Genomic DNA, 27,637 nt, shown 5'->3' with positions numbered 1-27,637 from the left:
TGTATTTCTTGGCCATTTGTATATCTTCTCTTGAAAATTTTCTATTCATGCCCTTAGTCCACTTTTTGATGAGATTATTTGTTTTTTTCTTGCTGATTTGTTCAGATTTCTTGTAGATTCTGGATATTAGTTTTTTGTCAGATGCATAGTTTGTGAATATTTTCTCCCACTCTGTGGGTTGTCTGCTTACTGATAATTTCATTTGCTGAGCAGAAGCTTTTTAGTTTAAGTTCCATCTATTTATCTTTGTTTTTTTTGCATTTACTTTTAGATTCTTGGTCATGAAGTTTTTGCCTAAGCTAATGACTAGAAGAGTTTTTCTGATATTATCTTCTAGAATTTTTATGGTTTCAAGTCTTAGATTTAAGTATTTGATCCAACTTGAGTTGATTTTTGTATAAGGTAAGAGATAAGGATCCAGTTTTATTCTTCTGTATGTGGCTTGCATTATCCCAGTACCATTTGTTGAACAGGGTGTCCTTTCCCCCACTTTATGTTTTTGTTTGCTTTGTCAAAGATCCATTGGCTATAAGTACTTGGCATTATTTCTGAGTTCTCTATTCTGTTCCATTGTTTAGTACCATGCTGTTTTGGTAACTATATCCTTGTAATATAGGTTGAAGTTGATTAATGTGATGTCTCCAGATTTGTTGTTTTTTTGCTTACTCTTGCTTTGACTATGTGGGCCTTTTTTGGTTCCATATGAATTTTAGAAATGTTTTTTCTAGTTCTGTGAGGAATAATGGTGGCATTTTTATGGGAATTGCATTGAATCTGTAGATTGCTTTTGGCAGTATGGTCATTTTCACAATATTGATTCTACCCATTCATAAACATGGGATGTTTTTACATTTGTTTGTGTCATCTATGATTTCTTTCAGCAGTGTTTTGTAGTTTTCCTTGTAGAAATCTTTCACTTCCTTGGTTAGATATATTCCTAAGCATTTTTACTTCATTTTTTATTTTTTGCAGCTATCCTGAAAGGGGTTGAGTTCTTGATTTAATTCTCAGGTCAGTCACTGTTGGTAGATAGCAGTGCTACTGATTTGTGTACATTAATTTTGTATCCTGAAACTTTACTGAATTCATTTATCAGATCTAGGAACTTTTTGGATGAGTCTTTAGGGTTTTCTAGGTATATGATTATATCAGCAAACAGCAACAGCTTGACTTCCTCTTTTTCAGTGTGGATGCCCTTTATCTCTTTCTTTTGTCTGATTGCTCTGGCTAGGACTTCCAGTACTACGCTGAATAGAAGTGGCGAAAATGGGCATTCTTGTCTTATTCCAGTTCTTAGGGAGAATGCTTTCAACTTTTTTCCATTTAGTATAATGTTGTCTGTGGGTTTGTCATAGATAGCTTTTATTACCTTAAGGTATGTCCCTTCTATGCTGATTTTGCTGAGCGTTTTAATCATAAAGAGATGCTGGATTTTTTCGGGTGCTTTTTTCTGCATCTATTGAGGTGATCATGTGATTTTTATTTTTACTTCTGTTTATGTGGTGTGTCACATTTATTGACTTGCGTATAGTTAAACCAGCCCTGCGTCCCTGGTATGAAACCCACTTGATGATAGTGTATTATCTTTTTGATATGCTGTTGAATTCAGTTAGCTGGTATTTTGTTGAGGATTTTTGCGTCTATGTTCATCAGGGATATTGGTCTGTAGTTTTTTTGGTTGTTGTTGTTGTTAGGTCCTTTCCTAGTTTTGGGATTAGGGTAATACTGGCTTCATAGAATGATTTGGGGGATAATTCCCTATTTCTCTATCTTTTGGGATAATTTCAGTAGGATTGGAACCAATTCTTCTTTGAATGTCTGGTAGAATTCAGCTGTGAATTTGTCTGGTCCTGGAGTTTATTTTCTTGGCAACTTTTAAATTACTGTTTCAATCATGCTACTTGTTATTTGTCTGTTCAGAGTTTCTATTTCTTCCTGGTTTAATCTAAGAGGGTTGTATATTTCCAGGAATTTATCCATCTCCTCTAGGTTTTCCAGTTTAGGCACACAAAGGTGTTCATAGCAGCCTTGAATGATCTTTTGTATTTCTGTGGTAACAGTTGTAACATCCCCCATCTTGTTTCTAATTGAGCTTATTTGGATCTTCTCTCTTCTTTTTTTGGTTAAATTCCCTGATGGTCTATTGATTTTGTTTATCTTTTGAAAGAACCAGTTTTTGTATCATTTACCTTTTGCATTTTTTTTGTTTCAATTGCATTTAGTTCTGCTCTGATCTTTGTTATTTCTATTCTGATGGGTTTGGGTTTGGTTTGTTCTTGTTTCTCTGGTTCCCTGAGGTGTAACCCTAGATTATCTATTTATGCTCTTTCAGACTTTTTGATGTAGGCATTTAATGTTAGGAACTTTCCTTTTAGCACTGCTTTTGCTGTATCCCAGAGGTTTTGATAGGTTGTGTCACTATTATTGTTCAGTTCAAATAATTTTTTAATTTCCATCTTGATTTCGTTGTTGACCCAAGGATCATTCAGGAGCAGATTTTTAATTTCCATGTATTTGTATAGTTTTGAAGGTTCACCCTGGAGTTAATTTTCAATTTTATTTCACTGTGGTCTGAGAGAGTACTCGATATGATTTCGAGTTGCTTAAATTTATTGAGACTTGTTTTGTGGCCTATCATATGGTCTATCTTGGAGAATGTTCCATGTGCTGATGAGAAGAATGTATATTCTGCAGTTGCTGGGTAGAATGTTCTTAAATATCTGTTAAGTCCATTTGTTCTAGGGTATAGTTTAAATCCATCATTTCTTTGTTGACTTTGTCTTGATGACCTGTCTAGTGCTGTCAGTCGAGTACTGAAGTCCTCTACTATTATTATGTTGCCGTCTATCTCATTTCTTAGGTCTAGTAGTAGTTGTTTTATAAATTTGGGTGCTCCAGTGTTAGGTGCATATATATTTAGGATTGTGATATTTTCCTGTTGGACTAATCCTTTTATCATTATATAATGTCCCTCTTTGCCTTTTTTAGCTGTTGTTTCTTTGATGTCTGTTTTATCTGATATAAGAATAGCTATTCCTACTTGCTTTTGGTGTTCATTTGCATGGAATATCTTTTTCTATCCCTTTAAGTTTATGTGAGTCCTCATGTGCCAGATAAGTCTCTTGAAGACAGCAGATACTTGGTGAATTTTAATCCATTCTGCCATTCTGTATCTTTTAAGTGGAGCATTTAGGCCATTTACATTCAACATTAGTATTGAGATGTGAGGTACTGTTCTGTTCATTATGCTAGTTGTTGTCTAAATACTTTGTGGGTTTTTTTTTTCATTGTGTTATTGTTTTATTAATTCTGTGAGACTTATGCTTTAAGGAGGTTCATTTTGGTGTATTTTGAGGTTTTCTTTCAAGATTTAGTACTCCTTTTGCCATTTCTTGTAGTGCTGGCTTGGTAGTGGCAAATTCTCTCAGCATTTGTTTATTTTAAAAAGGTGTTATCTCTCCTTCATTTATAAAGCTTAGTTTTGCTGGATACAAAATTCTTGGCTGATAATTATTTGTTAAGGAGGCTAACGATAGGACTCCAATCCCTTCTGGCTTGTAGGGTTTCTGCTGAGAAATCCATTAATCTGATAGGTTCTTCTTTATAGGTTTCCTCGTGTTTTTGTCTCACAGCTGTTAAGATTCTTTCCTTCATCCTGACTTTAGATAACCTGATGACTATGTGCCTAGGTAATGATCTTTGAGATGAATTCCCCAAGTGTTCGTTGAGCTTCTTGTATTTGGATGTCTAGATCTCCAGCAAGACCAGGGAAGTTTTCCTCAATTATTCCCTCAAATAAGTTTTTCAAACATTTAGATTTCTTTCCTTCCTCAAGAAAACCAATTATTCTTATGTTTGGTTGTTTAACATAATCCCAAATTTCTTGGAAACTTTGTTCATTTTTTAAATTCTTTTTTCTTTGTCTTTGTTGGATTAGGTTAATTCAAAAGCCTTGTCTTCAAGCTCTGAAGTCTTTTCTTCTACTTGTTTAATTCTGTTGTTAAACTTTTCAGTGTATTTTGCATTTCTCTAAGTGTATCTGTTATTTCCAGAAGTTGTGATTGTCTTTGTGATATCTATTTCTCTGGAGACTTTCCATCCATATCCTGCATTTTTTTTTTAATTTTTTAAAGTTGGACTTCACCTTTCTCTGATACCTCCTTTAGTAGCTTAATAATCATCCTTCTGGATTCTTTATCTGGCAATTCAGAGATTTCTTCTTGGTTTGGATTCATTGCTGGAGGGCTAGTGTGATCTTTTAGGAATGTTATGGAAACTTGTTTTGTCATATTACCAGAATTACTTTTCTGGTCCCTTCTCATTTGGGTAAACCATTTCAGTGGGAAGGTCTAAAACTTAAAAGCTGTTGTTCAGATTCTTTTGTCCCACAGGGCAATCCCTTGATGTGGTGCTCTCCCGCTTTCTCTAGGGATGGGGCTTCCTAAGAGCCAGACTGCAGTGATTGTTAATTGCCCTTCTGGGTCTAGCCACCCAGCAAGGCTACTGGGCCCCGGTGCTGGGGAATGTGGGCTGGTGCTAGGGAATGTCTGCAAAGAGTCCTGTGATGTGATCCGTCTTCAGGTCTTCCAGCCATGGATACCAGCACCTGCTCTGGTGGAGGTAGCAGGGGAGTGAAGTGGACTGTGTGAGAGTCCTTGGTTGTAGTTTTCTTTAGTGCACTGGTTTTCTTGAATGCTGGTTATGCTAGCAGTGAAGTTGTCATGTGGTCAGACTCAGGACCTCTGGTTAGCCATGGTGTTGCAGGCAGTGGAATTAGCTGTTGTTTTCTTCTTCTTTGGAGCAGGGTGGTTCTGTTCTGAGTTGCTGTCATGGCTTCAGTTGGTTGGCTGGAGACCTCCAAAAGTACTTCTAGGAGAGTAACAGCTGCAGTAGTAGAAGGGGGATATAATCTTACTCTACACTGGCCAGGATGAGTACTTGGGTTTCTGAGGTGATGGGCGGGGCTATTGAGCTGCCAAAAGATTATGTCTTTTGTCTTCAACTACTAGGGCAGGTATGGAAAAACCATCAGGTTGGGGCAGGATTAGGCAGGTCTGAGCTCAGACTCTCCTTGGCGGGGCCTGCTGCAGCCACTGTAGGGGATGAGGGTGTGGTTCTCAGGCCAATGGAGTTATGTTCCCAAGGAAATTATGGCTGCCTCTGCTGCATCATATAGGTCTCCAGGGAAGTGGCAGAAAGCCGGCAGTGACAGGCCTCACCCAGCTCCCATGCAGCCGGCAAGGCCAGGCTCACTCCAGCTGTGTTCCACCAACAGCACCAAGTTTGTATCCAAGCAGCTGGCAAGCAGGCTTTCTAACATTTTTAAAAAACCATGGTGATGGTGAAAGTAGTTGATTGGTTTTATTTTTTATTTTGTTTTTCTTTTAATGACCTTAATTGGAAAAGTAAAAAATTTGGCAATCCTACTTCAGCTGCCAAAATTTCTTAGAAAATTTTACTGTAGCATATAATCCAAAAGAATGGGGAACCTTGGTTTAGAAAGCAGAAATCCCTTGTTTTGCCAACTGGAACATTAGAAGCAATTGCAGTACCTTTTATTCATGAGTATTGTGTATGCAGAGTATACAGGAAGCAAGGTCTTAGGGAAAAAAGAATTCTAGCCTGCTTGGTTATTGCTTATTTCAAAATGCAAGCACACAATTTAAAATCCAGTCACACCTCCTTTTACTGAGCTACAAGCCTGCTATTACAAGTGTTTGTAAAGTACCTGTTAGCAGTTAATAAGTAAAGGTGTTGGCTTATATTCTGAGGGTATCAAGGTGCTCAGACAGGCTAATTTGCCTAGTATAGGATGAAATTTGATCCCTCTCTTGATGTTCAGATTTGGGGAGCCATATTCCAAAACTCTTGGTACTTCCCTCCATTGCGTAAAGATACAATTCTAAGAACATTTATGAAATGTGAAAGACAGGGCCCAAGACCCTGTAAGCATGGCCTACATGTTGCCTCTGCAGTAATGGCTGTGGTGGAAGCGCTGGGTCTTGGAATTATCCAGTATTCCTATTGACAAGCAAATCCTGGAGCACAGCCAGAGTGGAAATGAAGGATGAGTTACTATATTGAAACAGGAAATAGAATTTAAGAAAATAGGTACAAAATTCAGATTTTCTCTCTGGAGGAAGTTTCTGAAAAGAAAATAATTAGCCTTTGGTGAGGTTGGAATGTAAGGAATGAAAAGTTTGCATGAGGAAGGTGAAAAGGCATGCTTGGAGGGAGCACAGAAAAGAGCAGACCTATGGATATTCCTTGGGGTGTAGACATATTGACAGTTCCTACACAGCCTATTGCCGTAGGTGTCTATAAAACATTAAGCTCTGATATGTGGAAAGACCAGATTTAGAAAGCCCTCAGCTATTCACTCATGCCTTGCTGAGTTCAGTAAAACACATGGAGAAATAACAATCTTAAAGAAAAAAAAAAAAACTTGTTCATTTATTTTCTTTTTGTGCAGTGTATGATAATTATAGACACATCATTTATGAGTGACAAAACTATTCTCTGATTATCTGGGTTACAGCCTTGGAATAAGATATCGTGTTTACCTGTGTTTCCTTCATGATACAAACTAAGGACTAAATTGTTATTCAAAATGTCAATTGTCATTCCAGAAGAGGCTTTGAAAAAATTATAATCTAGATAGATCCACCAGACAGATACCAGCCAGGACTTTTCTTATGAAGCATACAAGATATTTAATGGTGTCTGTGCCTAGAATTGGATTCAAGTCAGATAATAAGGCAAATTCAGAGAAAATGATTAGAATCTGAAAGGGCCCAGAAAGACAAATCTAACCTCTTTTCCAGATTCTTAAATCATGATTTTTTATGACTCAAAAAAAGCTCTAATGATCATATAATAATTTTTTGTGGATTGTGTTTCTGAGTTTATTATTATTTTGAAGTTACTGAGTCTGAGACCCTAAAAAGCCCAAATCCGGCTCTGCTAATCATCCTACTGCATTGTGGGTTTCCCAAGAAAATCATGTACCATGGCAGACAGTGAAAAAGGATGGACAGTGTTACATTATTGATAGCTGTGAAAATGCTTCAAAGCTCTGATAAAAACGTTGGGTTGATTCACAAGGTTTACTGAGACCTAAATTATTCTTCTTACCTGCCCTCTCTTGCTTTCTCTACTCTCCATCTAAATCTTGACTCCCATGTTCCAAAACATGACCCTGCAGGACAGGAGGAATAACCAGGCCCCAAAAGGGACCCAAGTCTACTCACCCACGTGTGGGCATGGAGTCTGAAAAGAGAGAAGCTAGCAGTCTCCCCAAGTGGCCTGGCCTGCACATCTGTTTATCACAGAGACTGGAAAACAGAATACGGGAAAGAGGCTGGAGCTTTTCAGGATACAATGATCTTGACCCCTAGTTCCCTCCATGTCAATGTTTTGATCAGTCAGATAAGCATCTTCTCTTCTCCTGTAAAGGAACCAAGAGGACAGTGAACAGAGATGAAAGTCTTCTGATATAGGGATCTATTTCTGAAGTGCATGTTTCTGCCTCTATAATAATATCTGCCATGTATCAAGTATGTAGTATGTGCTACATGCTGTTCAGAGGGCTTTATGTATGTTACCTCATTTCATCTTCACAGGAACCTGTAGTGTTGGCATTGTTTTATACTCAAGTTACAGATTTTAAAAAAACAACAACACAAGCTCAGAAAGGTCAAGTTTCACCTCCTTCAGCTATCTACCCAGTGTTTAAATATCCACTGTGATGGATAGTCACATTGGCTACTGTTGGCTTATAAAAATAGAAAATTCACTTTCACCACCACTCCCACCCTAGATAGCTTAATTCTACTATTGGTAATTCTGATCATGATTAATTTCCCCCTGCTATTAAAAATGTTGACTCCCTATAGCCTATTACACTGACTACTATTTGTATCTTCTATAATGGTGGTTCTCAACCAGGGTGATTTTACCCCTAGTAGACATTTGACAATGTCTGGAGACATTTTTGGTTGCCACACTTGGGAGTCGGGGTGCTACTGGCATCTCGTGGGTAGAGGCCAGAATGCTGCTAACCACCCTACAATGCACAAGACCGTTCCCTGCAACAAAGACTTATCCAGCAAAATGCCAATAGTTCTAAGATTGGGAAACCTTTTCTGCAGCAACACAAGACAAATTGGATTACATTCTGCATTAGCCCTTAGATGTCTCAAGAAAACAGTAATGATACATCTAACACCTCCACCATGTATATCACCTCATCCCTACCACACTGACTCTCCAGTCTTCCTATGCTTATCTGTTTAAAATTCCGTTTTAAAAAAAGGCTCAGAAGACTAAGTGAACTACCCAAGTGAAAAACGAAGCTAGCCCTAGATCTGAGATTACTTAGCTCCAATGTCAATTATCTTCTAACTATATCATGTCTAATCTTTCAATCTATTCATTGGGAATAAAAGTGAATAATATAGACAATGTCTCTATTCTCACAAAGTTTATACTCCAGTGAACATTAACTTAACATTTTCCCTACCCATGTATGAATTATTTTCTCCACTGTCATTTGATTTGCTCATATCAACTTTTAAAGCCAATAAAAAAATTCCCATAGTCAAGGCCCTCAAAGGAAAGCATAATTACTTTCATGGCAAATAAAAGTCTGTGCATATAGATCAGTAGAACAGAAGAGTCCAGAATTGAACCCATACAAATGACTTTGACAAAGGTACCACAGCAGTTCAATGGGAAAAGGATAATCTTTTTGATAAATAATGCTAAAACAATTGAATAGTCATATGTAAAAAGATTAATCTTGAACCCTATTTCATACCATAAACAAAAATTAAATCAAAATGGATCATAAACCTGAATGCAAGATCTAAAATTACAAAATGTATTTTAAGAAAGAAAAAAATGTTAGTGACCTTGAGCTCGGTGAAGTTTCCTTTAAAACAACAAGAAAGTGTGAACTGTTTAAAAAAATCAATAATTTGAATTTCATAAAATCAAAAACTTTGCAGTTAAAAAAGACTTACAAAAATAAAGCAAGCTATATACTAGGAAAAAATATTTGCATGACATGTATTTAACAAAAGACCTATATCTAAAATATGTAAAGAGCTCTTATAACTTATTAAGACAACCCATTAAAAAATAGGGAAGAATGATGTGATTATTATGCAGTGCATGCCTGTATCAAAACATCCTAGATACCCCATAAATATATATACCTACTATGTACCCACAACCATTAAAAATTTAAAAAAGAGATTTGAACAGACACATCAAAAAAATTACAGATGGCAAATAAACCCATGAAAAGTGCAACATTGTTAGTCTATAAGGAAATGAAAATTGGAACCACAATGAAATATCACTACAACCCACTAGAATGACTAAAAATTAAAAACACTATACCAAGTATTGACAAGGATGTAGAGCCACTGGAATGCTCATACACCACTGCTGGGAATGCAAAATGGTGAAATCACTTTGTAAACAATCTGGCCACTTCTTAAAAAGTTAAACATATACCTACCATTCAACCAAGCCATTGCCCTCCTAAGTATTTATCCAAGAGAAAAGAAAAACATATCCTCACAAAGACCTATAGACAAATGTTCAGAGTAGCTTTATTTACACAGCCAAAAACTATAAAAACCCAATATCAATAAGTAACTAAACAATTTGTGGTGTATCTGTACAATAAGAAGGAAAGAATTACATATGCAACAATATGAATCAAACTCAAAATAATTAAGATTCAAAAAAGTAGACCTTCCTTCCCCATGCCAAAAATTTAAAAAAATATATAATGCAAATAATTTATAGAACAGAAATTAACCAGTGATTGCCTGGATAACAGGGGTGGGGAGTTGTGGGGACTTATAAAAGGGAAAATAGAAACTTCTGGGCTGATGGATATGTTCATTATCTTGATTGCAATGATAATTTCACGAATGTATACATATGTCAAAACTCATCAGATTGTTCACTTTAGATGCAGTCATGCACCTCCTAATGACATTTTGGTAAATGACAGACCACATATATGACAGTGGTTCCATAAAATTATATTTTTACATGTTTATATTATACAATATAATATCATATTTTACATATTTATATTATGCAATATAGCCTAGGTGTGTAATAGGCTATACTATCTAGATTTGTGTGAATGCACTCTGAGATGTTCACACAACAATGAAATTGTCTAATGATGCTGATATTGTTTGGATTTGTGTCCTGCCCAAATCTCATGCCGAATTGGAGGGGCCTGGTGGAAGGTGATTGGATCATGGGGTGGATATTTCCCTTGCTGTTCTTGTAAAAGTGAGTGAGTTCTCAGGAGATCTGATCATTTAAAAGTGTGTGGCACCTCTCCTTTCGCTGTCTCTTCTGCCACCATGTGAAGAAGGTGCTTGCTTCCCTTTCGCCTTCTGCCATGATTGTAAGTTTCTTGAGGCCTCCCAGTCATGCTTCCTGTTAAGCCTGCAGAACTGTGAGTCAATTAAACCTCTTTGCTTCATAAATTACCCAGTCTCAGGTAGTTCTTTATAGCAATATGAAAGCAGACTAATACAGATATAGCAGTGTGAAAATGGACTATTACAGCATTTCTCAGAATGTATTCCCTTTGCTGGGTGAAGCATGACTATATGTGTAGTGTATTCTACCTTAAATATACCTCAATAAAACTGTAGAGAAATGAAATAAATAAAAGGTGACACGTCAGTGATCTTTGGCTGCCTTTTTCCCATTTGAGGGGCTGTGGCATCTGTCTCTATCCTGTAGTGCTAACTACAGTGGCCGCATGAGTGCCTTCTTTTAGTGCCAGCCCCTGAGACCTCCAAAGCCCTGTCATCACTAGGAGGGTTCTGCTGGTATAGTCATTTGGTGATTAGCCTGCCCATCCACAAAGAACTAAAAAGGCAATAATTGCTTAGATATTGCACATCGGTGACACTGGTGGCCTTGTCTTGGGTAATCTTCATCATTAAGTATGGATTGAGTTACACCAATCATTTTAGAGTCAAAGGCATAGCTTGGAGGTCACCTGAGTCCCAGTCTGCCAAATGACAGTGTCTGAGCACATCTTTCATTTCCACAGACCCTTGCCATACCTCATCCTTGAGTCTCATTTCACATCTTTATTTATACCACTGACTTCGTGTCCTGAAAGCTTATTTGTTTTGACTTTTCGGTGTCTCTTTCCTGACGCACAATCAGTGAAATCCTGAGCCACATAAAGACCACAATTCACCAAGACAGATTTATTTCCCAGAAAGTCTCTTCTTGAGTATAGGTTAAGCATGGGTTTGAGAGTTAAGAATTTATATGGACAGTGTTTGGGAAGATGACAATGATGTTTCTTGACAGATTTTTATTATTTTAACATCAGCTTTCTCTATGTCTGTATATATTAAATTTAAGAAATTGGTATAATTTGTATTATACCTGAGAGGCTGCCTGCTATAGTAGAAATTGCCACAAACTTTATACTCAAATCTGGACTCAAAGCCCACTTGTATAGTTTCCAGCTATATGAAGTTTAGCTTGGGCAAATTTCTTTTGTGAAACTCAGTTTTCTCATTTGTAATGTAGGATACTTGTTGTAAGGGTTTAATAGGATCTTTTCTTTGAAGAACCTTGGACAATAAGAAGTCATAGTAAAGTGATTCAAATCATGGGATCAGAAGCCAGACAGAGTTTCAGTCTTGACCTCATCACTGATTTTGTAACACTCTGTGCCTCAGTTTTCTCATCTACAAAATAAGGATAACTGCATCCACCTTCTAAGGTTAGTACATGGGCAAATGAGTTAATGCACGTAAAACATTTACAGCAGTACCAGGAAAAAGATGGGGACTCAATAAATGTTAGATACCATCATTATTATTGTTGCAGTTATTTGTTATAATGTCTGCCACATAATAGGTGTTCGGAAAATAGAAGGCACTGTTCATTTAAAACCCTCTCGTTTTAAACAACTTCTCCCTCCTGCAGCCCCTTAAGTAGTTCCAAGGAACCCCAAATGTTCTTCAGATCACAGTAGGAATGACACATTCTACATGTGTGTTGCTCAGCAAAGCAAATAGAATAATAACTAATGTGAGATTTTAATTATGTATATCAGTGATGCTGCTTTATAAATCAAAGCTAATTGATTCTGAGTACTTGCTACTCCTTTAACCCTCCTGCCAGCTCAGAAGCAAGCATGCAATTTTCCATGTAAACAGCAAGGGTGCTTCTAGAAAAGGTATTCAAAACGAGCAGAGTGCCATCTACCCTAGAGCAACATCAAGGCTAGGGATTTAGACTTATCATACTGAGTTCCACCCATGGTATGTATGTATCTTAGAAGGAGGAACGATGTTTCCTCACTGTAAAGTTAGATAAGCACGGCTTCACCCTCTGGCAGCCATCCTTTGACTTTTCCTTCAGAAAAAGGTCCAAACTTTTTGAATCAATGATTCTGTCTTAACCATCCCCGGGCACACTCCTAAATCTAATGGGTTCAGTAATTTAATTGGCTGTTATATAAAGCAGTATTTTCATTTTTCTAAATGCCTGATTTTCAAATTTATGTTTACTTACGCTAAATTTGGCATGCAAATGTAATTCCTAAAGCAGAAAGTAAGAGGAACTGATGGGCGTAGGTTAAAAAATGAAGCTAGTAAAGTTTGGCTGCCCAACCAAACCCCACACACCCCATGATCCCTACAGCTGCCCCCGAAGTATTTCTTAGAAACCCCAAATGTTCTTTGACTAACACTTTAAAAACTTCTTCCCTAAAGTTACTTTCTTCACTGAAGCCTCTGGATTGTTGTATTTGCGTATCTCATGAAAAGCCCACACCCGCGCGTTGACTTCACTGGTTTGTGCTTTGATACATCTCATCATGTTGAATTTAAGCTGTCTACTTTCCAAAGTGAAAAATCCAAATTTTTCAGTACTTCAAAAAATCCTTCTTTCTACCCAATGATCCATTTCTCTATTCATTTAATGATTAAGAAAAAAAGACCAAAATTTTCAAGATTCTTTAACCCAAAAAGATACAATGGTGTCTGTCATAGACTTAGATTCAAAGTCAGATAATAAGGCAAACCCAGAGAAAAGAAGGAGAGCTTGAAAGGACCCTGAAAGGCAAATCCTTGAGAGGGAGTCCTTGTATGCTAAGTGGAATAGTCATTGGATTACAAATTTGCAGACCTAGATCCTCATTAAGCCTGTCACAAGCTGCTTCTGTAACCTTTCACAGGTCAGTTAGCCTCTCTGGACTTTAGGGTAATCCAGTATGCTCACCTCATAGCATTGATGACCCTAATGAGAAGCTACAAAGGGAAATGGAAAGATTCTACAAATGGAAGAAATCATATTGTTTTTGTTTTTCCTGAAAAAAAAAAAAAAGTGGGGGGACTTGCCTCCTGGAGTTTGAATTGGCTGTGGTTTATCTTTATTCTCTTGCATGCGCAAATGCCTTTTTATGAGAAGATCCTTTTTTCTTTAAGAATTGGAATTGTGGTTGCCCTACTTAGAGTCAAAAATGCCTATGAGCAGCCGCAGCCGTCTTTAACTCCTACACATATAGCCAATTAGGGGGGATGTACGCTCATCCTGGGCCTTAGAGAATCTCCTTCTGATCCTTACAGTTAGAACTTCGTGTTCAGAAAGCTGCTTAGTTATTATATCTAATGACCTAGTTCAGCCAGGACAAAAATGTGAAATATACTTTTTCTTTCTCCTGTCCCCCACCACAAACACGCACACATCCATGTGCATGATGTACATTCCTTAAGTACACTGTGCACACACATATTTCTTTTCTCCAGACCCTTTGTGTCAAACATTTTAGAATTCCTCCTGCCAAGCTTTCATGAAGTTCCGGAGTGGACAAGGAAATGGCCCCAGTGACACACATCAGTTCTGATGGATCATTCTGATCAGCAGCCAAGAGTCTCTGGAAGAGCATGAAAGCGCTAGGTAACTGAGAACCAGTCCTTTGGGTGATTAGGTATTTTGCAGACAGTAGGATAAATCCTCATATCTTGCTAGTTATAGGAAGAGATATGCTTTCCCCCAACAAAGAAAGTGAAAGGACCAGCCCGCTATTGGTTTCCATGGCAACTCAGATCCACTACCTGCTTAGTTCATCCTGTCACTGTGGAAGACTTGAGGGAAAAACAACATTAAGCTTCTCTCTGTTTTCTGTCAAATATTTTGAAGGGACATTTCATGGCATGAGTCTGAAACACCTTTTTAGGAGTGAAAAGGAGAACATGAGAGAGAGAAAAAGGGGGAGCAATGAGCCTGGGGATGCTGGGGACATATTTGAGGGGAAGGGACTGTGGCTGATGCGGTCAGTGCCAATAAAAGAGAGGAGGAAAAGAAAGCAATAAATATGTATTGAGTGTCCACTTCAGGCCTGGTGCTGTGCTTAATAATGCACACGCTGTGGCCTCTCAGAGCCCTCCGTCTGGAAGAGAAAGGCAGGTAAACAGGTTATGACCGCATGAGCAGAGCTGCCAGGGCATCTGTACAGGGCACACTGCAGGCAGGGGCAGGAGGAGCTGACACTGGTGTTTGGGAGGATGGGTGGAAGGCAGATTTCTCCTAGGAAATTTCTATGCTAGAATCTAAAGAAAGTGTAGGGGAGAGCAGGTGAAAAAGTCCTGGGGCATTTCTGGTTGAGAGAGTGAACCATGAAGAGGCGCTGAGAAGTGAGACACCTTGGCTTAGAAGACTTCTGGAAGTTCCTTCTGGCTGGAGTGGAGCTTGAGAGGGCTTAGGGCAAAAAATGAGCATGGCTGGAGAAGTTAGCAGGTTCTGAATTATGACGTCACTTATAATAAGTCATGTTTAAGGGGCTGCAATTTATCTGGACCATAATAAGGAGCCATTAAAGTATGTGAAGCAGGTTTGTGAAAACATCATAGCGCAGCAGAGTGGAGGATGGTTCTGTAGCCAAACAGTGATGGTGGAGGGAAAGAGGGGACATTCTAAAGTGAAAGAGTGTGGGTCATGGATTAGACAAGAATGGCAGCAGTGGGGATTAAGCAATGTGTATGGGTTCTGGAAATTTTATGACTTAGAACCAACAATAGTTATTATGGGTGAAAGAGAGAAGTGAAAAATGAAGTCTATGTTGCTGGATGACTGAGTGAACAATAGTGCCACTCACTAAACAGGAGTCAGTGATGGAGGAGCGGGTTGGGGCTACTTGCTTGATTACCAAGAAGCCAGGTTGGGCCAGGTTGGTCAGGTCAGGTTAAGCCTTTAGAATAGCACTTGTCAAGCTTTTGTGTGAGCTTGTGCATGGGTATGTCCAGAGTCTGAAACAGGTGTCATGGAATACTGAGAAGATGACATGTTTAGCTTAGGACATGGCATGGGTGATTCTATTATAGAATGAGATTTCATGTAGACCCCAATATGGGGTACATAAGAGCAACCACAACAAAACAGTTCAGAACATCTTTTTATTCTCTGTCTTTAATCAAAACCTGCATACCTTCTACACCTTTCATTACTGCTACCTGCCCATGAAAGTTTGGAGGTGAGCTGTAGCCGTAAAAGAAGGAGGAAATTTAATTTCACTGTTGGTAATTGCACCAGGAACTTAGCTGTTGTGGAGTTCAACATTCTCATTCAGGCTCAGAGAAATTTACAGCAAGAATGCTAAAGGTGGCACATGGTAGAGTGCCATGGGGATAGGGTGTGGCCCATATGAGTAGTTCCTGGTGGTGGCCAACCAGCTGGCAAAAGGATCCCTCCTGTGATCCACACACATGCTTACTTACCCCTGTTCTTTCTTCCAGGAAGTCCAGTGTTAAACTCATCATCTTCTTCTAGTGGTCCACAGCTTTTCTTCAAAGGCTGAACTCATTTTTACATACAGTCATGTGAGATCTTGGTTTCTGCCATTTTAAATGCCAGGTATGAGACCCAGCCCCACAACTAGGTGATGTGTTCATCTTAAGCAAGTTGCTTAAATTCTCATTTTCCTTCGATGTATTGGAGGGATGATAGTGACAGTCGTGAGTCCCACCCCACCAGGTGGCAATGAGGGATAAATAAGACAAGGCCTGAGAAGGAGGGGTAGAAACTGGAACAGGTGTTGGGTTTCCTATCACAGTATGAGGAGGGCAGCTGGGTTGTGGAAAGAAGAGGCATGAACCCCCCAGCTCCCTCTTCCTGTGGCCCTGCCATGCGTGTCTAGCTCTCTCTGGGAAGCATTTGTTCAGAGTAACCTTGAACCATCTGTAGGAGGGTAACAAGTTCTGAGAAGAGAGAACTCCTTATGTGTAACAGAGCTGTCACTCCCAGGCATTTCTTCTGCCACATGAATAAGACAATGAATGAATCTCTCCCTGCACCCTCACTGTGTGTCAGCTGTCTAAGGTATAACTTTGAGCACAGTTCCCAAATATAGTACTTTATGTTCTCTCTGGTAATACCAATAACTCACTTCTGGAGTCGCAGAAAGTACATGGATTTGGATTCAGGCTACCTCAATGCACCTCTGACACTTACTAGGTGTGTGGTGTTGGATAAATCATTTAACTTCTGAGGGTGTCTATTTCCTCACCTGTACAAAAGAGATCATTCCTCCCAAACATTACTATAAAGATTAGAGATCATTTATGCAGGGGGCCAAGGGCAGGGCCTAGCCCAGAGTAGGCACTCAAGCAGTAGCTACATTATTTTATTCCTAATAATTTATAATAATAAAAAATAAGATGTTATGCTCTCCCCAGATCTTTAGCCCACCCTCCCTCAAACTTGCATGAATTACTATGGCTGCATAATAATTTCCCTCAGTCCTGAAGGAAGCATCTAAACTAGTAGTTATGAAACCAATTAACATCAGAGAGGATTGGAAAAAAATCCTGCCTGTGACTCTAGCCCTGTGACTACTCAGAAATCTCAGCCAGCATCACTTCAGCTGGCATCTGGAAGTTACTCCTGCACCTTGAAGCACCCCTGCAGGAGCCAGGTCTACTGAGAGTGGGCAGCCCTCTCTGCAGGCTGAGAGCAGGAGGCAGGAGAACTAGAGAGAGATGTCTAGATGGGCCTGTGCTCCCCAGCACTCTTTTGTACCCAGTGGCTGTGTGAAGGGTGGATGAAGGGTATTTGGTTTTAATTGGGAAATGCTATCAATTGTCGTGGGCTCATTTAAAAATCCATTAGTATCAGGAAGTGGATAGATTAAGCAATGAGGAAGGGAAAAGAAAAAAGCTGTCAGCGTCCTGCTTTGTAGGGAGCATACCGCCTGTCTAAGCTTCACCAGCAAGGGCTGTGCTGAATGTTAAGAAGCCTGTTAAAGTCAGTTTCAAGATGCTGGGGAGGGAGAGGAGGTGTCTGGGCCAATTCACACGAAGTCCTGGGCAAGCTTATTGTTCTCGCAGCTTCCAAAAGCGGTACTGCAGTAATCTACCCCGCATGTTTCAGATTCCTGCAGCTGTTTCTGGAAGCCTGGCAACTGTGCCACCCAGCTGTAAGCCACATCAACACCTGCAAATAGTGAAACCCCTCTGCCCCCACACCCCCCACCCCGGCCGCTTTTTTTTTTTTTTTTTTTTTTTTTTTTTTGTTCTCTGAATGCTCAGCTGGACCCAGATACCTCTTCATCCTGGGAGCCATCAGTCAGGCTAAGGGTCTATGGTGGACTTGAGGCAAACAGGGAGAAGTATGAAAGAAATATGCCAGAAGATGAATTAGAAGAGAAAGAAAAGGGAGGACAAAGATAAAAGCAAGCTATGAGAACAAGAAATGAAAGAGAGCTATGACAGGGCTGTGTATTAGCTTCCTAGGGCTTCTGTAACAAAGAACCACAAACCAGATGGCTTAAAACAGCAGAAAGGTACTCTTACAGTTTTGGAGGCTAGAAATCTGAAATCAAGGTGTTGGCAGGACCATGCCCCCTCTGAAGCCTCTAAGTGGGGATCCTTCCTTGCTTCTTCTAGCTTCTGGTAGCCTCAGGTGTTCCTTGGCTTGTGGTAGCCTCTCTCCAGTCTATCCTCTGTCTTCCCCTGGCCACCTTTCTGCTGTGTCTGTGTCTTCTAATCAGGACATATTATTTTAGATTAGAGTCTACCTAATCCAGTAAGACAACATTTTAATTTGACTACATCTGCAAAGTCCCTATTTCTGAATAAGGTCACATTCATAAATATTGAGGATTAGGATTTCAACATATTTTTTGGTGGGACAGGATTCAACCCACGCCAGGCTGTTAAGAGGACTATCTGGTTAATTCAGTACATCACTGTAGAAGGCCCTGGGAAGCTTGAAAAAGTACTAGTAAGGAATCCAGGGTCACAAACTGAAATGCCTTCAGAGGCCAGGCAGGTAACATAATAGGTTCTAGAATAAGAAAATGGTGACTGTCCTTTAGCCTGGAATCATTGGGACAACAATGAACTGGAGTACATGCCCTGGATAAGAGCAAAAACTACTCAGCCCCAGCTGCTGTCACCTTGTAGGCCTGAGACTTAGGATGCCAGATCAGATGAGAAGCCAAGAATCCAGATTTCTATGTGAAATGTCTCAGTTTTGTTTAAAACCTAGGCAGCTATTTTTTCCCCAAATATGGTGCACAACAAACTAAGACCATCTGCAAATAAGGCAGAGCCATGGGCAGTTAATTTGCCACCACTGCTATAAAGCATTGGTTCAAATCCCAGTCTTGCCACTTGCTGTGTGACGTCGGGCAATTTACCTCCCATCTCTGGGCCACAATTTTCTATTGAGGAATGAGACGGTCTTAATCATCCAAAAGAGTGTGGTAATAAATGGTAGTGAATATTCAGAGGTATAGGATGCCAGGCCCACACTAATATGCTTACATATTAGTTTAAGCAACAAAACTTACACGTTGGAAAATTGAAAGACTAGGCACAGTGACTCATACCTGTAATCCCAGCATTTTGGGAGGCTGAGGCGGGTGGATCATTTAAGGTCAGGAGTTCGAGACCAGCCTGGCCAACATGGTGAAACCCAGTCTCTACTAAAAATACCAAAATTAGCTGGGCGTGGTGGCAGGTGCCTGTAATCCCAGCTACCTGGGAGGCTGAGGCATGAGAATCACTTTAACCTGGGAGGCAGAGATTGCAATGAGACAAGATCGTGCCACTATACTCCAGCCTGGGCAATAGAGCGAGACTCAGTCTAAAAAAAAAAAACAAACAAAAGGAAAGAAAGAAAATTAAGAGACCTCAGCCACTTGTCCTGAACACTATGTAAGTGGATCAATTCAAAGCCACTGGAAAGTGCCTGCCCCAGCCTAACACTGAATAATTCTCCACATGTATAGCCCCCACCAGGGCTCCACTCTGAGTGAGGCTGTGTAACTTGTGGTTAAAAGCATGGCTTCTGTATGCAGAGATGTGAGAGAGATAGCATCTGGTGGGTAAGAAAGACAGCAGTAGAGACAAAAATTCTGGAATCCTGGCTTGAATGCTACTGACAACATCAGCTAATCAATAATGCATATTCTACATGTGAGGTACTGTCCTAAGAGCTTTCATGAATTATTCACAATTAGTCCTCATTCCAATACTGGAAGGTAGATATAATTACCCTTGTTTCATTAACAAGGATACAGAGAAGAGCTGGATTCTAGAGTTGTAAGTAAAATCTCCCAATTCATTTAAATTATGGCAATGGGATCAAGTATTTTCCAAAACACTGTGATGTCTAAACTAAGTCCATCTGCAAACTGGGCCCAGCCCATGGGCAGCTATTTCACAACCTTTGGTCATGAGCTGTGGGTTCCAGACCAAGCTTTGCCAGTTTTCAGTGTGAACCTGGGTGAGTAACATCTACTCTCTGAACCATGGTTCAGATATTCCATAGCTTGCCAAGGTCGCAGAGCTTGTATGTGTCAAAGCCCAGCATCCGAACCCAAGCAGTTCAGGGTCACTAAGTTTATTGGTGGCATAGTCTTCTATAAGTGTTTCTGATGCTTTTCTGAGACCTTTCTATCAATCAAGCTACCCACATCCAGATAGGACACATGATGCTGACTCACCTGCAATGGCTGATATTCTTAACAAACTTTAATGAAGGACAGTGAGGATGAATGCAAATGCCTGGAGGATTGCATAGATTTCTGTAAATATGAAAGGTAAAGAAGAGATAGGACAGTCCCTCCTGAATACTGCATCAGTTGGCCTAAAATTGCATCATGGAGGTTTTGTTTTCCTCAGTCATGTGACAGTTTTGATTCATGCCTTAAAATAAGAGGAATCTGGCTTTAATACTGAATGTCATTTAGTCTTAAAAACTCAATGTGCAAATAAAGCTGCCCAGTGGTTTTCCATATTTATTTTTAGCAGAAAACCTTTTAAAAAAAAGTGAAATCTTACATAGAATGCCAGCATATAAAATAGAATGGGCTGGTGTTCCTCATGTTTTGCTAAGGCATAATAATAATGACAATGGTAATAATAGCAGCAGCAAATCCTTGCCTTGGGCCAGCCACTACTTACTCTGAGACCTTACCTGTGGTAACTCATCTAAGCCTTACAACAACCCTTTGAGGAAACTGAGGCAGAGTGATGTTAAGTAATTTGTTCAGGGCTACAGAGCTCAGTGTGGGAGTCAGGCAGGCTGCCCCCAGGGCCTGCAATCTTCCCTGCCCGGCTGCTCAGCTCCTCACCCTGGTACACCACAGGGGTGCCCACATGAGAAACAGCTGATTCCAAATGGGAGCTGACAGCAGAATTCGTGTCTCACAGCCTGTAATTTGTAGTCAACTTTGAAATCGTCGTTTGCATTTACTATCTACGGAGACTTAACATATGTGAATTGTCTGTCTCAATAGACAGTTACAAAGACCTGTCATTGTACTTCAGTCTCAGCTAATCTGTCATTGAAATGCTTCATAGGGTCTTTCAAATAGAAATTCATGTCTGCCTCAAAGCCTAAGTTATAACTGAGAAGATCCCAAGTGTTACTCTACAAATTTGATGAAAACCTGTCCAATTGTTAGTTGTGGTTAGGAACAAACAGACCCAAATTTTCTTGTATTTGTATAGACAAAAGTAAAGCTTCATTGACAGAGGGAGATGGGAATCTGGGGACCGCTGCTTGCAATCTTCCTCTCAGCAACCCATGAGGCAACTCCGGAGAACCCCGGGCTCTGGGAACTCAGTCAGAGAGCCACGGTCCCAGCCAGATAGAAACAACCTTGTCTGCTGTCTCCGGGAAAGGGAGAGAGTTGTTCCAACCTGGGGTCTGGGAGAAATGACAGCATTCAGAAGTAAGGTCGGCTTAAGGAAGTATAGAGATGCAGGGGACACAGCAATTCTGGGCCTCTGAGCCTCAGGCCAGAGGGTGTTTCCAGCACCTTCTGAGAATTTGGTAATGGCTCATCTCAGATTTGCAGAGGCACTGCTGGTACCTGGTTTGTCTGGAACCAAGCATAGGTATTTAATTCGTATGATGAGGCTGAGGCTGACAGTGTAAATAATAAATTAAACCTCTCTTGAGCTTTGTTTTTTTAATACTTCACTGATAAAATATGACTTTTAAATAAAATTTGGAACTTAAATACCAAGCTTCTAGAGAGTTGAACTAGAACAGTTTTCTCAATCTTGGTATTATTAACATTTTGGACTGGTTAATTCTTTGTTGTGGGAGCTTGCCCTGGGCATTATAGGATGATTAGAAGCATTGCTGGCTTCTGCCCACTACAGGCCACTAGCGTGCTCTCCCTCCCCGACTTTCGACAATCAAAACTGTCTCGGGACATTGCCAAATATCCCCTGGGGTGAAGGGGACAAAATAAATCCCAGCTGAGAATTTTGAATTTGATTATTTCAGAGGTAATATTTAGCTATAGTCATAATACCTTATAGTCAAAGATAACTTTGAAATTAAAAGTTTAACACAATGTATTTTTGTACTGCTAAGCATATCCTTTGTCTAGACTCCCTGGTTCATAGATTGAGACCAAGATCATAGTGGTTTGCTGTCATTCCACTTGCTCTTGGCTACTTGACCTCAAGTCAGTTGCTAAAAAAAAATTAGCTTAATAATCCTGCATTGATTGACCTCTCTAACCATCTCCTATTGCCTCCAACTCCCTTCTTTCATCAGGTTTTTCTTCCCACAATTATAAAACTGGAAGAAAAATAAATGTCCAGTGTCTTGGCTAAGACAGTGTAGCTCACCCAGACAGGTTTTCTCTTCTCAAGAGGCATGATTTATTTTTTACTTTATATTTTTAAATTGTCTTTTTCCCGTCAACTTGCTCCAATAATTCCTGCTTAATTTCCGAAGGGCTCAAGACACACACCCTGTGTAAGCATGTGGGTTAAGAGTTGAAACTGCATAATCAGACCACAGCCTATATTTGAATCCTGGCTCATCCATCCATGAACTAGTTTCAGGATTGTGGGCAAGTTCCTGAAACTCTGCTTCAGTTTTATTATTTACAAAATGGGGCAGCGATAGTGCCAGTCCCATAGGGTTGTGGTGAAGATTTAATAAAATACTGTGTATAAAGTGTTTAGTAAAGTACTATGCATATAGTAAGCATTAAATATACACTATTACCTCTATCATCTTTGCCATTATAATGATTTTTAATTATCACTTCATTCCCTTTCCTCCTATTTCTGCTGAAAGTATCTGGAGGTAATGACTTCATGTAGTCAAGGGATTGCCTTAGGAACTTTTGTTGAAATAAATAATTTCCAAAAGCAATTAAAACTGTTTTCATCATACCTTTCAATCACTCTAAGGTCACCAGCCAAGATGATCTTAGAACTCAGCTGGAACCAGAAACTAGGAAGTCCCAAAAACTCCCCAAATCCTCCCCCCCAAATTCCCTAAATAACTCTTCCCTTCTTTTCTTTCCTTGTGCACCTACATAGGGTCTCCCCTGCTCTATTCAGCTTTCCTTTTCCAGAAGTAGACACTGCCATCATTTGAAGTGGCTGCACTTGAGTTCAGAATGACAGAGGAGAAAAGAACGTGTTTCTTTGACAATACCTATTCGCTCAGCAAGTGAAAAGCAAAGACCTGCATGGAAGAGGTAAATCATAGGTATAGCCAAAAATAGCTATTGCCTCTTTATCACCAACCAGAGTGAACTCCTTGCTGCCTATGTGCCCAGTATGAGGATAAAAGCCCTGGTACTGAAGAAGGGTTCAGAGGACTTGCTAGCCTTTTTTTTTTTTTCATGTGGCAAAAATTTAAGTTTTTATTATGGACTCCTGTGTCTTCTGTGCAGACAACCAGCAGTGAAGGATGTGAGTAACAGCATTAGGAGGGATGTCATTAGCATGCAATATAGCACTATGTCTACACCTGTGCACAGGCTTGGATCTGCCATTTACTAACCAAAGATTGTCATTTGTCACCTCACATATTTCAAGATACTCTCCTATCCATTAGCACAGATGGTCCCATGCTAGCTTGCCCTTGCAGTAACGGAAGTACATATCGTTTACCCCAATAGACTAAGAGTCAGAGAGGTTGTCAGTTGCTCAAAATTACAAATCAGTTCATTGTAGATCTGAGAGTGACAACTCAAGCAAGTTATTTGACCTGTTGGATCCTCAGTTTTCCATAGCTGTGTTTCTTCCTCATAGGGTTTCTAATGATTCAGTATAGAAATAATGTTTGCAAAACATGTAGCCCAAAGTCTGGCACTTACTAAGTGCTCCATAAATATTTCTGAAGACAGTGATTATTTGGAGGATGATAATGATGATATATGCAGAACGGTATATGAAAAGACCCTGCACAGCAATTAGGAGACCTGACAGGTCTTAGTCCCCAGATCTGTCCCTAATTATTAAGTTATCTTGAATTACTGTCTCAAATTCTGCAGCAGAATTTTCTACTGGGTTCATATGGAGTTAATATCATCTGCCTCTAATTGCTTATAAAGACACTAAGAGGCTCAACTGGGTAAAAAGGACCTTTGAAAAATGTAATGTACAAAACAGATTTAACTAATAAATGATTTTCTCATTCTTTGCATGCCATTGTTGTTGCTGTTACATTTCATCCTGGCAATGGTAGTTGACAGGCTGTTTACCCTATAAGCTCTTCTAGCCCATTCCTAGAAAAGAAGGAACTGCTTGAAACTATCACTGAAGGCAACTCAAGGCAGAGTCAAGATTAGGACACAAGTCACTCACCGCCAGTGTAGATTATTTCTCACTCCCAGAACGGAAGAGCTCCTACAGAGACTGATCCCGTCCTCCTTTTGGACTTCATAGAGAGACTAGATATATTGACTAATGGCATTAACAAAATGAGAGGCATCAGAGGATTCTGTGTAGCCATTCCGCTTGCTAAATTTACTGAAGCATTTCTTCAGAACTATTTGTCTTTCCTTCTTTTTCTAGCACTTCAGGGTAAAAGAGTGTTCAGAAGCTGACAGCCAGTGATGTGCTTACTCTGTGCACAGTTCATAAAGCATGACTGCTTCCAGGAGAGCTGTTTGTACAAGCCTGGGAGAGGACTCAGTCCACTAACAGAGGCAGCAGAGATTGCTTGCAGAATAAATATGCAACTTATTAAAGATTATTCTTGTATGCTGAATAGCTCCCTGATGGAGGCTGAAGCAAGGGGAGCAAGAATTGGGGAGGCCATTTCTCTTCCATGAGGTTACAAAGTCCCATTGAGATGGGAGCCAAGTCAATTAGAGAGCTGTCGAGGGATAGCGTATCTTCCAAAGCAGACTGACAATAGGTTGGGGATGGAAGTCAGTCAAAGAGCCAAAGAATTCCGCCACTGCTACTGTTTGCAATGCCCAAGTGAAGAAACATAACTAGGGCAGGAACTCTTGATATTTCGGGGCTTCTTGTACTTTGCAATCACTGAAGAAACCTGAGGACAGGTGGTGCCAATGTACCATTACCTAATTCAGCATTTGCTTTGGGTTGAGACCACAGATCATTGCTGATCTGATTATAGAAAAGAAGAAAAAAATGAATCTAGTACTGGGATTGTTTAGTCCTAGAAATAAAAGACCAGATGTGAACCCAATAGCCCTTCAGGTATTTGAAGAACTCTCAGGGGAAAGGTGATAATATTTCAACACAGCTCCTCAGTGGAGAGCCAGGGCCGATAAGCAGAGGTTATAGCAAGCTAACCCCACATTTGGAGAGTTGACAATTTCAGTGGTCCAAAATGGAATGGAATGCTTTGTGAGGTAGTAAGTTCCCTACTAGAGGTCTCTAAGCACAAAATGCTTTACAAACTGTTTTGTGAGTTCTCCTGAAGTTCAATGAAGTTATAGTATATACAGAAATTAGCTTTGACAGTGGACCCTAAATGAAAATTATTGTTGGTCAAAATTAATTTTGAATATCCTTTAAATTATCTATTAAATACAATATATGCATGATTTTATTTTTCACAAACCCAGATAGTTAAAACTGGATTGCCTCTGGGGACAATGCTGTTAAAAGTGGATATCCTACCTGTATACGTGTTCCCACTTTAGCATTTATTAATGGGTCTTGTCTGCAACAGTTATTACTATGGTGACTATGGTGTTTGCTTAGTGATGATTTCCATTAGCTCCCCTTCTTCCTCACTTATTTATTTATTCAGTATTTATTTTTTTAAAAAGGAAAAGAATGTTGGGCACAATGGCCTGTGCCTGTAGACCCAGCTACTTAGAAGACTGAGGCAGTAGGATCACGTGAGCCCAGGAGCTGGAATCTAGCCTGGGCAACATATCAAGACTCTGTCTCTAAAAATAAAATAATAAAATACAATTTTAAAAAACAAAAACAAAAAACAGGAAATGAATATAAAATGTTTATGGATATAAATGCTTATGGATATAAAATGAATATCCATAAACACCAGAATCCCTTTCAGTGGGGCTAGATGCTTGAGGATTGAAGGAATCAGAGCCATTCATATCTCTCACCTATGTTCCCTCCAGGGCATGGTCTCTGTGAGTGGATGGAATGGCAGGATCATTTTCATGTTGTCAGTGCACAGACCTTGCATATTTTTACTACATTTGTTCTTTAGTAATTTTATGGAGTTTTAATGAGTTATTTCAATTTTATTTTTCAATTGCCCATTGCTCATATATAGAAATGCAATTGACTTTTACATACTGACTTCGTATTCTGCAACTTTTTTATCTCACTTATTCTATCTTTTAGGATTTTCTAGCATATATTATCATGTTGTATGCAAGTAAAGATAATTTTACATCTTTTAAATCTATATGACTGTTGTTTGTTTGTCTGCCTTATTGCACTGCCTGGCTACCCTAATCTAATGTTGAATAAAAATTCCGAGAGTAGACATCCTTGCCTTGTTCCTGACCTTAAAGAAAAACATCCAGCCTCTCACCATCGAATATAGATATAAAGTTCTGTGTAGATATCCTTATTGGGTTGTGGAAAATCCCATCCATTCTTAGTTTGCTGAAGATTTTACCATAAATGGAAGTTGAATTTCATAGAATATTTTTTCTGCGTCCACTGAAATGATCACATGGGGTTTCTCCTTTGCTTTATTAATATGATGAGTTAAACTCATTGATTTTTGGATGTTAAATCCAACCTTGATTTCCTGGAATACATCCTACTAGATTTGATTTGCCAATATTTTGTTAAGAATTCTTAACCTACATTCGTGGGGTACATTGCTATAGAGTTTCCTTTTCCTGTGATGTGTTTGTCTGGTAATACTGGGCTTATAACATTATTTGAAAAAGATTCCCTTCTCTTTTATTTCCTAAAGGAGTTTATGTTAAATTCATCTTATTTTACCTTAAATGTTACATGAAATTCACCAGTGAAGCCATCTGTGTGCCTGGTTCTTCTTTGAAAGGTCTCTGTTTTCAATTCAAATTTTTAATTAACAAAGGATTATTTGGGATTTTTTTTGTTGTTTCTTCTTCAGTCTGTTTTGATCATTTATATTTTTCAAAGGATTTGTTCATTTTCAGTTGTCAAATTTATTGCATAAAGTTGTTCATAATGTTCCTTTATTATCCTTTCATGATTGTAGAATAGATAGTGCTTGGCGATATCAGTATTTTATTTCTTCTACCTTTTTGAGAAATTAAATAGTGGCGTATCAATTTTAAAACAAGATTTTGATTTTATTGATCATTTTCTGTTTTATCTCCATTTCTTATTCTTCGATTTTTAAACTTATATTTATTGTCTTTTTCCTTTTATTATGTTGGGTTTAATTTGATGTTTTTCTAATTCATAAGAGGGAAACCTAGATCCTTGAGTTTTTCACAACTTTTTCTGTTTCCAGGATAAGCATGAAAGCTATAATTATTTCTCAAACACTCATTTAGCTGAATCTCACAAATTTTGATGTTTATTTTAATTATCATTCACTTCAAAATGTTTTTCCCTATTTCTTCATTCATCCAAAATTATTTAGAAGTAGATTGTTTAATTTTCAAATACTTAAGACTTTTATGGATACCTTATTGCTATTAATTTTTAACCTAATTCTATGTTGTCAGAAAGCATACTCTGCATAATTTCAGGCTTTTTAGATTTATTGATTTTTTTGTCCTAACATATCCTTATAAGCATGTATCCTTGAAAAAACTGTGCCTGCTGGGGTTGTTCGGTTATATGTCTACAAATGTCAATAAGATAAAGGTTGATAGTAACGTTCAAATCTT

At 39.0% G+C, this 27,637-nt stretch overlaps 1 protein-coding gene across 2 annotated transcripts in view; it reads left to right on the top strand.

Annotated features, from left to right (window-relative positions):
• ATP10B (ATPase phospholipid transporting 10B (putative)) overlaps positions 1 to 27,637 on the top strand; it is a 275,470-nt gene that overhangs the window by 84,722 nt on the left and 163,111 nt on the right. Inside the window, exons 1-3 of one of the 2 annotated variants that reach the window (XM_054556180.2) lie at positions 13,843 to 13,974; positions 15,810 to 15,927; positions 22,875 to 23,035. The exons of the other annotated variant lie outside the window; for it this stretch is intronic. The gene's annotated coding sequence lies outside the window, so the exon portion shown is untranslated. Of the gene's footprint in view, positions 1 to 13,842; positions 13,975 to 15,809; positions 15,928 to 22,874; positions 23,036 to 27,637 lie in introns of those variants that run through there. 2 annotated transcript variants of the gene reach the window in all.

This window comes from Pongo abelii, chromosome 4 (assembly GCF_028885655.2).
Source record: "Pongo abelii isolate AG06213 chromosome 4, NHGRI_mPonAbe1-v2.0_pri, whole genome shotgun sequence".
NCBI lineage: Eukaryota > Metazoa > Chordata > Mammalia > Primates > Hominidae > Pongo > Pongo abelii.
Note: the sequence above shows the minus strand (reverse complement) of the source record. Positions and strands in the feature narration are given on the sequence as shown.